The sequence below is a fragment of the Aquarana catesbeiana genome, linkage group LG05, assembly GCF_042186555.1.
Source record: "Aquarana catesbeiana isolate 2022-GZ linkage group LG05, ASM4218655v1, whole genome shotgun sequence".
NCBI classification, from domain to species: domain Eukaryota; kingdom Metazoa; phylum Chordata; class Amphibia; order Anura; family Ranidae; genus Aquarana; species Aquarana catesbeiana.
Window position 1 is genome coordinate 466,795,757 of NC_133328.1, and position 10,159 is coordinate 466,805,915.

General features: G+C 41.8%; 1 long non-coding RNA gene across 1 annotated transcript; it reads left to right on the plus strand.

The window, feature by feature from the left end:
• Nucleotides 1-636: 636 nt before the first annotated feature.
• On the plus strand, nt 637-8,293 carry LOC141145930 (uncharacterized). Its single transcript, XR_012244707.1, has 3 exons — nt 637-762; nt 1,576-1,748; nt 8,105-8,293. It is a non-coding gene; the product is annotated as an uncharacterized lncRNA (long non-coding RNA).
• The last annotated feature ends 1,866 nt before the right edge of the window (nt 8,294-10,159 follow it).

Below are 10,159 nucleotides of genomic sequence, written 5' to 3' on the forward strand. Positions count from 1 at the left end.
GTGTCTCTGCTATATTCAAGCCGGGCACGGAAGTCTCTGGAAGCAATAGTCACTATTACAATAATCAGAGTAAGAATAAAGGAGTCAGAGCAACCTGTGTACAACATAAATAAACACTCTTCTTGTTTAAGCATCAGTGGACCCCTCTAGATGGAATTAGCAAGGCTACATCAAATGGATTGGATGACTCACAATACCAGAAAAAGCGGACAGAGAATTGGGACTTTAGATGAAGCACGCAGGTGTAAAAGTTCAACTTTATTGGAAATCGGTTATATGTTACATGATGGTAATCATGAGCAGGCATAAATATCCAATACAGTTCGTTTAACTAGATATACATACAATTAATGGTACAATGCCACATAATTGCTGGCAGTAAATATCACATAATACATATAGTAAAATTGATCAAGTAAAACATGTAATGAGCAAAAACACGGCATATAGTAGCTCTATGGATTTCGTGGATTCATCCACTCTTCAGGAGCATGCACGTGGAATAAATGAGTATTGTAGTATGATGGAAAGAATATCTATATAGTGTGACCCTGTCAAGGAGGAGGAATTAAAATGAAGTAAATAGGAAGTAGAATTAACTGGACCCCCCCCCCCCCCCCACTCTCTAATGAATAACTACATGAGGGAAGTGTGGCACTATGAATAAGAGATCCCCTAGGGGTATCACTAGCAGGAGCTGAGGTGGTGTGGACGGCCCAGGACTCAACAAAGATGATATCCAAGGAAAGGAGTTTCCAAGAGGTAAAAATAGTTATAAATGAGCATGAATGCTGAAACCAAAATAGAAAAATACTGAGAACTCGTTTTTGATCATTACATGTTTTACTTGATCAGTTTTACCATATGTATTATATGATATTTACTGCCAGCTATTATGTAGCAATGTGTCATTATTGTATGTATATCTATTTAAATGAACTGTATTGGATATTTATTTATTTATGCCTACTCATGATCACCATCATGCAACATATAACCGATTTCCAATAAAACTTTTACACCTACGTGCTTCATCTAAAGTCCCAATTCTCTGTCCCCTTTTTCTCATTTAGATAGGGATGGAGGCAATTGACCTTACCAGGTCCCCGCCTCACTTAAAGTCCCAATGTTCTCTTTTTCTTTTTTTCGACTCACAATAACAGGTGTAGCCTGGTGTTCCCCTTCACCTAATGTTGTGACCTGGTGATTCTGTGTTACTATGCAGGTCTTAGGTCCTATTTTAAATTTTGCCAAAAATATTATCTTTATTTTGAAGATCAAATAAAGAAAATATAGCATAGTGAAACTGATTTAAACTGCACCTTCTAATAATGCCTAGAATAACAAAATCATATGACTTGCTAGATGACACATTATAATATGACACAAATCACTGTTGACATGCAAAGCATAATCCTAAACATTTTATTTCCCCATAGGGGAAGAAGAGTTTTTATACTGTGTGTTCTGTCTGTATCTTGAAGAAAACATGCTGATACTTCTTATTTAATAAGGCAAAAAAAATACACCTTTACAGTGAAACTTCAGTTAAACATCCTTTTCTATTTGTCCCAGATCACCCCCTATAGAGCTAAGGCAATGATGCAAGGAAATGTGGAAGATCCATCAGATGATTGTGGAGAAACCTTAAAAAGGCTATTCTGATGTTGTACCATTTACCAGTGGATGGTTGCTGGGAATCCTCAAAAGGTTGTTCTGATGACATGCCGTTTACCAATGGCATTCTGGTGAGTGCATATTGGTGAAGGGCACTGCATCGGAGGCACTTTTTTGCATGGAAGCACTTTTTAGTCACTTTATAGAGTGTATTATCACTTGAGAATATACCTTCATATAGAGTGTATTATCACCTGTGAACATACCTTTAGTAGATGATTTCCACATTTTTGGACGCGTGTTGCACTTTATGGACTGTTTGGGACTGTTATTAATATAACAAGGTGACATACTGTATTTATTTTTTTTATATGTGGCACTTTATAATTAAAATGTAGTGCTGCACCTTTTTACAACAGATTTGTATTTTAGGGTTGATCACCTTTGTGCTAGCGGCTTCACCTCTGAACAGCTCATTGTGTTTACATTTTTTTTGTTCTGTCATTCTGTTCATCCCCCGTGGGCCCAGCTCTTCATCATACAGGCTGGGTTCACACATCATAACATGTGCACTGCTCAGTCCTGAAAAATACCCACCCCCCCACTTCTGCCGAAAGAAGGGCAAGAAATCAGAGAAGAATTTACAGGACGAGCAAAAGGGCATTAGGAGAAAAAAGTATGTATATCGATTTTAAAAAAATACCTGGGGGGAAATGCTGGAGTTTCACTTTAACCACCTCAATACAGGGCACTTACACCCCCTTCCTGCCCAGGCCATTTTTCAGCTTTCAGAGCTGTCACACTTTGAATGACAATTGCGCGGTCGTGCTACACTGTAACCATGTGAATTTTTTATCATTTTATTCACACAAATAGAGCTTTCTTTTGGTGGTATTTAATCACGTGAAAATAGACACTGCGCTAGCTGGTGACAAAGAAAAGCAGCTACATACAGTGTGACAAAACAAACAGTAAAAACTCTATAAGAAATTTAGCGCATGAAAAATGTTAATAAGGTGTGCTCCCAAAGACCACAAACCTATCAGCGAGGTGTGGTAAATGGAACAAATAATGCTAAAAGTCCATGTGTCATAAAAATTAAGTGAAGGCCAGAGTCTCTAAATGTGCACATAAAGTAAGTCACTGGTAATGAAAGATGTTCCGAATGTAGGAAGGAGACTTGGTAGATCAGTACATGGACACCTCCTCAACTCACAACGGCATCAAAACAGAAAAAGGTAGGCGTAAACTCTTACCGGATCCAGTGGACTCCCCTGTCAAAGATATGGAGTCATGAAGGCATGGTGCCACCCAGGGCATGTGGAATGATATCCAGACCGTCAAACCTCACAAGTGAGTAATTCACAGGGAACTGGCAGGGTCATCGGATGGATGTTCACGGTGGATCTAGGCTGGATAATGCCGGCTGGGATGTGCTGCGTATGGTGGAGGTTGGGCATTCACTTCTTTATGTAAAGAGAAAAATAAAGCCTCCCCATGGTGCAGATAAAAAAGGTATCTTTTATTGCTAAAAAAAACAATACATATATAAAAAAGTGATCACAATAGAGGTCAAGGGCAACAAATGAGAGAGTGTGGAAGCCCGACGCGTTTTGACCCATAGGTTTTCTACGGGGCATAAACCACCAGCTCAAAGTTGCCAATATTTATAAATAATACATAAAATTGAAACCAATCACAAGGGGAGAAAATGGCTCGATGTAATTGGACCACTAGATGTCAGCTGGTCAGAAGATGGACAGCTGCACATAAGTATGTGATGAACAGGTGATAAAGTGTTTCATACTACAACCCCTGGCAAAAATTATGGAATCACCAGTCCCTGAGGATGTTCCTTCAGTTGTTTATTGTTGTAGAAAAAAAGCAGATCACAGACATGGCCAAAAACTAAAGGCATTTCAAATGGCAACTTTCTGGCTTTAAGAAACACTAAAAGAAATCAAGAAAAATAATTGTGGTGGCCAGTAACAGTTAGCTATATAGAACAAGCAGAGGGAATAAATTATTGAATCACTCAATTCTGAGGAAAAAATTATGGAATCATGAAAAACAAACAAAATAACACTCCAACACATCACTAGTACTTTGTTGCACCACCTCTGGCTTTTATAACTGCTTGCAGTCTCTGAGGCATTGACTTAATGAGCGATAATAATTTTTGCCAGGGGTTGTATATATTTTAGAGGTAACCGTGGACTTAAAGGTAGTACTTTTACACCTTCCTCCAGAATTACAGAGGCACACCTTGCATTTGCGGCAAGGGTAATAGCCCTTACATTCCTGGAAGAATGTAACTTTTTTAGGTGGATCTATTATGTCAGGGGCTATTTGTCCTTGAATGGATCGTGCCCCTCTAAAAATGACTGCTGCCCGTTCTGGAAGAACTGGACCAAGCAGCCTGTCATTCAAGAGCACCTTCCAGTGTCTTCTTACAATTTGCCCCCAGCCTTGCCAACCTCTTCATGGCCCAGTGGAAAGAGGATGTAGTCTATGCCGCCTGGAGACCCAAATTGGTTCTCTAGGCTAGGTACATAGACGACATCCTAGGTACATGGTACCTGGTTCTCTGGGCTAGGTACATAGGCCGCACGATTAGAACCTTCTCCATCCCAGTTAATGAACATGTGACTGGCATTAGAAGAGGGAAAAGCAAACATACGGTACCACGCCACTACTTACAGTATCACAACAAAGATCCGACCGGGACTCTCTTCCAAGTGATTGGCAGATTTGTTCCTCATTGGAGGGGCGAATCACGTATTCGGGGCGTTTTCTCGCCTCGAAACGTATTGGATATATGAGTTGAGGTCTTTTTTCCTGTTCGGTTTGAATGTGGAATGGGACCTCAACTCTTTTATTAATCAATCATAGGGACTTTCCCTTTCCGTTTTGCCACTTACTACTAACAGGGGATATATACGTATTTTTCTATATGTTATTTTTCTTTTTAGGACATTTTTTATGTTTGAGAATTGGATCACCATTCTCTTTCTATTTTTGAATATTTGTAGCGTCTGTAGGACTGCCTTTTTATATGTATTCAATATTAACATTTTTACTTCAGGTTATTAATATGATATTTCTGCATTTCCATTTCCGGTTTGTATTAGCCTAGGTGACACTGAGTTTTGTGTCACGCTGGCTGCACGTACTTCCTGGTCGAGACGCTTTGAGTCCCCACCACGTCGGATCTGTTGTCAGATCTTCCCGTACGCGATCACGCTCGATCTCCGTCTTCTGTTAGGAGACGCGGCCGGGATGTTGGAGATGTTGCGAGACTTCTCCGCACGTGATCACGTGCAATCTCTGCCCCTAGTCATATGCTAGGAGTCCGACATTGGGCGTGCCACTGTACGCAATGTGGGACTCCAATGTAGAACCCGCCGACCTACAGCTATGGACAGGGTTATTGCAGGCTGTGTTCATTGGTTGGTAGGTCCTCTGTCCTTTGCCACATGACTCAGGATTGACGTTTGGCGCCCTTTCGGGCCGGACATCACATCCTTTTGTTTGACATGCGGCATTTAGAGTTGTAACATTACATGTTCCTTGCTAGTTTACGGATTGGCTGCTGAGCCCATCTGTTTTCACTTGTGGGACATTATTGGCTGACTTATGTGCAGCTGTCCATCTTCTGACCAGCTGACATCTAGTGGTCCAATTACATCGAGCCATTTTCTCCCTTTGTGATTGGTTTCAATTTTATGTATTATTTATAAATATTGGCAACTTTGAGCGTGGTTTATGCCCCAGTAGAAGACCTATGGGTCGAAACGCATCGGGCTTCCACACAATCTCATTTGTTACCCTTGACCTCTATTGTGATCACTTTTTTTATATATGTATCTTTTTTTAGCAATAAAAGATACCTTTTTTATCTGCACCATAGGGAGGCTTTATTTTTGAAGTGAATGCCCAACCTCCACCATACGCAGCACATCCCAGCCGGCATTATCCAGCCTAGATCCACCGTGAACATCCATCCGATGACCCTGCCAGTTCCCTGTGAATTACTCACCTGTGAGGTTTGACGGTCCGGATATCGTTCCACATGCCCTGGGTGGCACCATGCCTTCATGACTCCATGTCTTTGACAGGGGAGTCCACTGGATCCGGTAAGAGTTTACGCCTACCATTTTCTGTTTTGATGCCGTTGTGAGTTGAGGAGGTGTCCATGTACTGATCTACCAAGTCTCCTTCCTACATTCGGAACATCTTTCATTACCAGTGACTTTCTTTATGTGCACATTTAGAGACTCTGGCCTTCACTTAATTTTTATGACACATGGACTTTTACCATTATTTGTTCCATTTACCACATCTGGCTGACAGGTTTGTGGTCTTTGGGAGCACATCTTATTAACATTTTTCATGCGCTACATTTCTTATAGAGTTTTTACTGGTATTTAATCACTCCTGGGTTTTTTATTTTTTCCTAAAAAAAATAAAATTAAAAAAAAATTTTTGAGAAAAAAAAAAGTTTTTCTTCGTTTCTGTCAGTAAACTTTGTAAATAACTAATTTTTAATCTTCACTGATGGGCGCTGATGAGGCAGCACTGATGGGCAATTATAGGCTGCACTGATGAGTCGGCACTTATGGGCACTGATTAGGTGGCACTGATGAGGAAGCATGAATATGCCGCACTTCTGGGCACTGATAGGTGGCACTGATGAGCACTGATAGGCGGCACAGATAGGCGGCACTGGTGGGCACGGATAGGCAGCACTGGTGGGCACAGATAGGTGGCACGGATAGGGGGCACTGATGGGCAGCAGTGATGAGCATTTATGGGCAACAGTGATGAGCATTGATGGGCAGCACTAATAGCCACTGACTGGCATCACTGATGGCCACTGATTGCTGGTACTTGTGGGCACAGATTGATGCCAATTGTGGGCACTGGTTGGCACTGATTGCATCAGTGGCATTGTTGGCACTTAATTGTAATCAGGGCACTGATGATTACATCCCTAGATGTCCTCTGTGAGGAGATGCCGCTGATCAGCTCTCCCCTCCTCACACTCTGTCAGTGTGAGGCGAGGAGAGCCGATTACCAGCATATCCGTGTTTACATGTGACCGGCTGTGATTGGACACAGCTGATCACATGGTTAAAGAGCCGTGGCTCTTTACACAGATCGCGGTCGCGCCATGTCCTAGCATCACGCTGTGATCGCTGCGCTGCACGCCCGAGAGAGGTCGTTCTGGGAGGCCCTCATATGACGTCCACTCAGAATGGAAGCCGCGCTGCCCCGCCGTCATTTGACGGTGGGTGGGCAGCAAGTGATTAAAGGGGTTGTAAACCCTCGTGGTTTTTCACCTTAATGCATTCTGTGCATTAAGGTGAAAAACCTTCTGTAGTGCTGCAGCCCCCCAGCCCTCCCCTTTTACTTACCTGAATGCTGTCTTCCTCCAGCTGGGGAACGAGCACAACAACTCTAGCTGGTGTCTCGGGTCCTGATTGGATAGATTGATAGCAGCGCAGCCATTGGCTCCAGCTGCTGTCAATCAATCCAATGACGCGGGGGGCGGGGCCGAGTCCTGCTTTGTGTGTGAATACATGCAATAAGCAGGACTCGGGAGCACGCCTGCATGGGTGTCCACCAAGGAAAGCGCTTCTCCGTGGACACCCGATGCAGGGAGGAGCTCCCAGCTCCACCGGGGGACCACAGAAGAGGAGGATCGGGGCCACTCTGTGCAAAACGAACTGCACAGTGGAGGTAAGTATACCATGTTTGTTATTTAAAAAAAAACAAAACAAGGGTTTACAACCCCTTTAACAAGGAAAATCATTGCACACACTGCTTTGCTTACATTTTATTTGTACAAAGTATATACCTCCTTCACATCTTCCTAAAAAGTCAAAAAATATGTTGAAGTTGAAACTCAAAGAGCCCTTTCACACTGCCAGCGGGTTGCACTCGGGCTTTCACACTGGGGCTGCAGGGGAGGTGTTTTTCAGGCGCTTTACAGGCAATATTTTTAGCCCTTTAGCACCTGAAAAATGCCTTCAGTGTGAAATGGGTCAAAGAAGCACTACTTATTTGATTAAAACCCCAACCAAATGTAACAGACATGTAGCAAACAGAAAAGAAGATATAGGACAGTATGGGCTACATTATGTATAGCTACATATACAGTGTATAAGCTGCAGTTCTCCTCACAAAGGTGTATAATATATAATATACTGTATATGTGTGGGGATATGTTATGTAAAAGCAAAACTATATGAGGGACCATGCAAATGGGGGGTTCACTGCACTTAAAGAACAAAGAGGAAGTCAGATTTCATAAAAATATAAAGTAAAGATGGGAATTCCTTAGCTAATATGGAACCTCACAATTCTAGAAGGAAGAGTGTGTCACATGAGTAGTTTTTGGAAAGTATTTACTAGTGTTGATGGAGATAGAATAGTGGTGGTGTTGCTAATAATAATTCTTCTGTCCCACTTCTGCTTTTCCCAGGGTTGGTGACTAAAGATATCTATTAGGAAAGAGTGATGGAAAGAAAACAGCTGATTCCAAGGCCGTATGTAAACTGAAAGCAGCAATTAGGAGACTCCAAACAAAGCACCAAGCATAGAACTGAATAAAGACTCCCAACCTATGTGTACCGTATGTATGAATGTGAGTTAGGGACCTTAGATTGTAAGCTTTGTGAGGGCAGGGACTGATGTGAATGTTCAATGTATTTGTGTAAAGCCTTGTGTAAATTGACGGCGCTATATCAGTACCTGTAATAAATAATTAAATAAACCTGAGGGTTGGTTCAGTTAATGGCACTGCAATTTATTATTGAATTCTGAAGTTTGAAGTAAATTTACCAAAGTTTAACAGACACGTTTTCTGAATTCTGGCAAATGAATGTGCCATAGCAATAAGGAGATAAATGGAAACTGCAAGGAAACTCACCTCACCGGGCTCTGCTGTCAGTAAACTCCTTTTAAAAACTTTTTTGAACACTTAATCCATAGAAATAGATGTTAGCTGTTTCTGCCTTTTTTTCGGTTATTTTTTGTATTTTTGTTGCACTAGCTTGTAGAATAATTGTCATACCTGGGAACTTACCGGATTTGACCCGGCAATACCACAATGTAGCTTCTGTTGCCGGGTCATTACTTGAATCATTACATCGCTTGAATTTCCAATACATTGTATATGCGTGTGTATGCAATGTGTTTGTGCATAGGTGGTACTGCTGTCCTATGTATAAGAAGGTAGTGGTGAAAAGAATCACAGGATGTGATGCGCGCCTAGCTGTATAAACTTCTAACTCCAAAACTATGCATGTTACATACATACACCTGACCCCTGCACTCTGTGCGTTACCCTCCCCTGACCCCCACACTCTGTGCATTATACCCCTGCATTATATTTGTTACCCACCCCAAACCCCTGCACTATGTACATTACATTCTCACTCTTTACATAGGCTCAAGTGTTAAGTCCCTCTGACTGTTAGTGCATTTTTCCCTCACCCACCATTTGCCACAGTGCGCTTAGGGTGCAGCTTTTAGCCCCACCCACCTCCTCCTACTGTGCCCCCACTTTTAGGAATTTTCATTTTTTACAATTCCCAGTTATGATAAGTTCTCCATACTGGTCTTTGGCCTTTAACACCCAAAAGCTTGAATTATAGCTTACAGTTACATTTAACACACTTGCCTTTTGACACTGGGTTGGGTTACCTTATTTGTTGCTAGAAAGCAATAATAATGCTGCAACCAACCTCAGCTACCACCAAGATAACTTCCATTTTGACTCTGTATGTCAGAAATCACCAATGAGCCATGTAGCATGTATTCCCTCCTCCATCTTATCTACACGCTTGAGGTAATGTAGACTTTGCATGATCTTATTCGGATGCTACACATATGAGCTGAGGTTCCGCAAGGTGTTTATTTGACACCAAAACTTCCTGACAGATTTTGGAAAGAGGGTCTGTTGGCTGAGTATTCCAGAATAATAACAGTGAAGTCAGGATTGCCTGTTCTGTAAATATGTGTTTTTTTCTTTGTTTAGTCGTCAGTTTAAAAAGTGATTTGGCAGCCAGAACATTTTCTAAAGCTGCCAGACATGGCCATTTTTAGCCTCCTAGCTCTGCAGCAAGAACCTCACCATAGCAATGACTTAGTAGGATATGAGTCAGTCTGACATTATATGGGAACTGATTGGAAATGTTGCAGTCTGAAGTTTTGTATATGTATCATATCAAGCTGTTATGTTAAAGGAAATCTGTACTGAGAAAATATTAATGTCATTGTTGATCTCCTTCTATGAATACTAGTGTCCTGACTGACTATAGCTTATATATATTTTTGTGTCACAGACTTGGAACAAGTATGCAGATTAGAAAGTCACTTAGGAAGCCAGCACTTTTAACCTGCATGTAGGAGGGGTTCAGCGGCAGTAACTCACACAGACCGGTGCAATGGAAAACTTGTACTGAAGTAATACAACGACAGTTCACAACATCCCGGAGGGATGCCTGCCCAACTGGGTACACTTACAGTTTCCAAT